Here is a 5,072-nt window from a genome sequence, read left to right as displayed (position 1 = left end):
TCACATGTTTCATCATTAAATCAATGAGGGGCCTACAGATATCGCTTTTATCCCAAAGGTAAAAGGAATGGATAAACTTCGCCTCATATGGCTTGTTCTACTACTTGTTGAATCATACACAAAGGCATGTTTTATAACATTGAGTTAGCAAATGTGGTTTCGTGCAATCAATGTACAACCAACTCATAGTAACAACTCATATCTCTAGGTTTGAAGAATATAAGATATTATCGTCTCATGATCACTCGTGATAAAATCCATGAAGTGATTCAAATGAGCGCGGGTTGAATCCAATACTCAGAACTTATGATCACTCATGAGTGTTGTAGCACAACTTTGTCCACCAACTTGGACCTCTACAACCCAACCCATGACAGTCTTGATAGGCATCCAACATATGACCGACTATGGATGGTTTGAATAACTTAGTCATTTCGGAAGAATAACCTAGTTATTATGGAAGTCAAAACATGCAAAGTGAAACACAAGAATAAATGAATCAATTATGGCATCAAGCCCTATGAATATAAATAGACCACTTTTATTTATCACCATACTAATTACTCATTATTCATTGTTTCGGTTTTATCAACTTTATACTTGAATTAAAAACACTAGTTATCCCATGCTCCAAGCATGTACACTATGTTTTTCTAAACAATAGCTTTTCCATACACCAAGTATGGACTCTATGTTTATCTATGATCCTTACTTTGTGAACTAGATCGATTGAACATAATTTCAATGATTCTCTTTTCAAACTTCCAAATCCTTGTCGTAAATGTAAGAATTCCTAACATTTATCAAAATCTGTTTAGATTTTTAACTTATATGCACTGTTCCTCTTGTAATGATTATGCACAAAGCCATAAAGACTTGGCGACAATCATTACAGAGTATTCCAATGGAGAGAAATTCCAAGGAAATGATGTCTCAAATTCAGAGCACATTGCTTTGAACATGCTTCTTGCATTAAGTTTCTTTAAACCTACACAGATTGCTTCCACCTATGAAGACAACTCTATATTCCCATTTTGACTACCACTTCTGAATAAGAGTTGCCTCTTTTCAGACTATGTCAATATGGTCCTTCCAATATTAACAGTATACTTTCAACTATCCTTAAGCAACCAATCTTTGGTAAACCTTAGATTGTCCTCGACAATTACTTAATCACTTTAGTCATATCCAATTCTCGACATTTTCCTCCTTAATGCCCCAATGCATTTGGAAAATTCAGAAAGGATAAATATCATAGCACATATAATCGATCTTGTACCCAAAGTAAATGGGACACGATTCATGATGTTTCACATAAAGACATGGTTCTAGACCAGTCTTTTGCCATAATAATTTTTGTTTTCCATATTCTCAAAATTTAACTATGAAAAGGGATGTCGTAATCATAATCGAATTTTGAGAACGCAGTATATATAATTTTCTTAAGTTGAACCAATCCAACATGAAATTCATATATATATATATATATATATATATATATATATATATATATATATATATATATATATATTCTTGACTAAAGGTGATTAAAATCTCAATATAAGCTTTTAGAATGATTATAAACTCATCTATGCTTTTTAGAATTGAAATGAAATATAACTTCCTCTCCCTTAATTATACCAAAACAACTTTTCCAACCCCAACAACCTCACGAATTGAAACTTTTATTTTCTATAATTAACATTGCTAACTTGCAATACTTACCATAATTATCATGCTCCCACTAGCTTTGACATGTATCCATAAAACAACTGGACCTCTAGAAGTCAATACTTTATTGACATTCTTACTAAAGTTCAGATTTCTGATACTCGATTTCTTTGATAAGACTTTATCAAAATCATACACCTTATCTTAGATAGATCACAGGTGTGTCTAAACAATTTCAGAACTATGAAAAGGGATGTCGTAATCATAGTCTCAATTGTTTAGGCCTTTTCCATTTCTGATATGTCCATGTTAGTGTGCCGGTTAACCACGCACGCTCCACTAATGACTTTGACAACTGCAAATATCACAATTTCTATCTACTTAAAATCTACTTAGTGAAAGAATTTCCTCACCATCATTTTCATGAATCGAAGAGAAACCTTATGACACTTAGATTTTATGGTGTACATGTTCTTATCCATGTGAATTTGTTAAACCATAATCACAAGACTAGGTTAGTGACAAATCCTAACTCGTATGGATTAAACTTGTGCAATCTTAACTTCTTGCCACCTGTCAGCTCAAGGGCCTGCCATTGCTTCCAAGTAGCTATGTAAACAATTAAGAACATGTAGAACTCAAATGTATAGCCGACTTAACTGGAATGGGCACAGAAATGTCAGCACGATAGGTTATAAACCTTTAGTTGTGTGTTAGTGATGAAATACAGGTTTTATTATTGATTACTTCTTGAAACCCTTTCAGGATCTTTTAGACTCCCACTGTCTCCTTGACCTATAAGACTTTCTTGCCAAATATTCAAGAGATAGTGTGGATTCTAATCAAGACAGAAACTTAACACAATTGGCCTTAGTTGGTCTTTGTTTTATCCAAAACATCACAACTTACCAATTTCAAATGTACAAGAGTAGAAAACATTTACTCTTACATTTGACAAGTGTTTTAAACCTTCTTTAAGACATGTCACTCAAGTTACAATCTTAGAGTATAACTCTAAGAATTGTTTTTGGAACGAAGTATAAATCATCTTCTTGATTTAACCACTTCAACAATTCATAACTCATCTTCTTAACTATCAGAATGTACTTAGAGGATGAATTGTGATAAGGTCTCAAAATCATTAAGATGATCTTAAAACATGATACTAAAGTACTCTCTCATCTTTTCAGATTTGAGAAACTTTTATCCTTCTGCGTAATTTGATTCTTCTAATTCGTTCTGTCATACATTGAAACTTTTCCAATGTCTCAGAATTATACTTAAGCTTGTAAGTATAATCATATTTACTAAACCTTATTAAATCATGACGAATAGTCTTATCCATCTTGTGTGGTAGACTTTGACAAGTGCACAAGAAAGTGTACTTGATCCTTTAATCCTTCTCTTGAGTCACACATACATGTGACCACGGAACTAGTCTTAATTTTCCAAAGTTGAAAATTCTCATACATCACACTAAACACCTTGCATGATTCCAAGTTTCGGTCCAATTGAAACTTGGGTGATGAGAATCTTTCCTTACTTGGTAAATTTATACACTACCACAAATGAAAGAATCAAGTTCATTTTTCCAATGTTGCTAGAAACATACAAACATCAAGTTTTCATAAATGCCATTGTAAGGAGATAGAAACTAAAGTAAAACAAATTTTTATTTATTTATCAAAATGCGGAAAAACTTTTCCTTTACAATCCAACTTTAAATGAAAACAATACTATTAAATGTTTCCTAGTAATCCATCATAACTCCTAAGAGTAGCTCAAGAAACCGATCTTCAATCAAGTGATAGAAATCCATCTTCGCGATCAAATTCAGCATACTCTATCTTTAAGTCTCCTTCACTTTTCCTTTGATTCTTAAAACGTCAACATGTGACCCAGTCACATCATGTAATAGGAATCTCACAATAGAAACTTAATCGAGTTAGATAGTGGACTTTACTTGAAGTAGAGTCAAACTTATTAACTTTACCAGCCTTATGATCTTTCAAGTAAATTTGGCAGCTTCGCAACCAATGCCCTTTCCTTTTGGCGCTTTAACATATGGACCCTTTGGTAATGGTACATGGTGTCACACCCCCGAACCAGAATGGCGGAAACGTCCGAAGGCGGGTGACTTCATTGTGTAGTATCATAACAATTTCATATAAATGAAACATATTAAATCCAAACGTCATACATTATAACAAGCTTACATTTGTTTTACATCGTGTTTATGTTCTCAAAATATTACACGAAAGAGACAATATTAAGCAAATTCCAAAAGATAGCAAAATAATCTTGAGTCCACGATCCAACAGCCTGCTTATTGGTTTCCTGAGAATACAAGTCGTTTGAAAAGCGTCAACATAAAATATGTTGGTGAGTTCATAAGCATTTGAGTATAAAACCTTGATGATAGTTTAAAAATCAAGATAATCCGATATTTTCTTATCAAATGGTTGTAATTCTTGTTTTAAATCGAGTATAGTTGCATGTGTGTCTTAATTCATTGTTTTCCAAAATCGTACGAATCGTTTTCTCTAGAAAATTCTATATTTTCTGATGTATAAAATAGTAATTTTGGTAATAACATAACATGGGTGCCAAAAAGTCTCATTGAGGTAGTCAGAATAGTTGATTTTTAACTGAAGATGAAGTCAGTATAATAACAGTTTTGATATATTCTAGCGAGTCGTTATAACCATACAAATATGACGGAGTGCCTGTTATGACGTTCTTCAGGTTTCGGTTTTTTTCAAGACATTTGTCGCATTAGACTGGCCGGTCTAGCTGTAGTGAACAGCGAAGGTGCGGGGTGTCAACCCCGTATATATCTATACACAAATTCCCGCTCTCCCTCCAGGAGACTCTAGTTATAACTCTTACAGGACTTAAGATGTACAATATTGTATATAATATGTGTACTGTGAAGATTTCTTCTGACTAGAATACTTATAGTTTCACGCAAAGCGTTGAAATTCATTATTTACCAAATAATTAATACTAGTTGTACTTGTTGACTAGATATTCCGTTTCGTTTCGTTTATTGAAAATGATCCGCAAAAAGTATTTATCAAATCAATTTAATATTAACGATGTCGGCTAAAATGGCTCTCCTCTCTATATATTATGAGTGAGACCCCATTTACCAGGAAAATGTTAAGTTATGATTTGTGTGAAACTTATGACTTCTGTGAAATTATGATAGTAGCTTTATGACATACAAAATTTCATGTCATAAAGGTTCTATTTGCATATATTCTTGGTGAGATCACTTATATCCAATTTTTATAAACAACCCCTTAATAGTTTGCTAAAATTCATTTATGGAACATCAAGTTCAAATTTCGAAATTTCTAGACTTAGTGTCAACCTTTCAAGGTCTATTTCAACAACTT

Source organism: Lactuca serriola, chromosome 4 (genome assembly GCF_051521515.1).
Source record: "Lactuca serriola cultivar US96UC23 chromosome 4, Lser_US96UC23_V15, whole genome shotgun sequence".
NCBI classification, from domain to species: Eukaryota; Viridiplantae; Streptophyta; class Magnoliopsida; order Asterales; family Asteraceae; genus Lactuca; species Lactuca serriola.
This window is presented reverse-complemented; position numbering follows the sequence as displayed.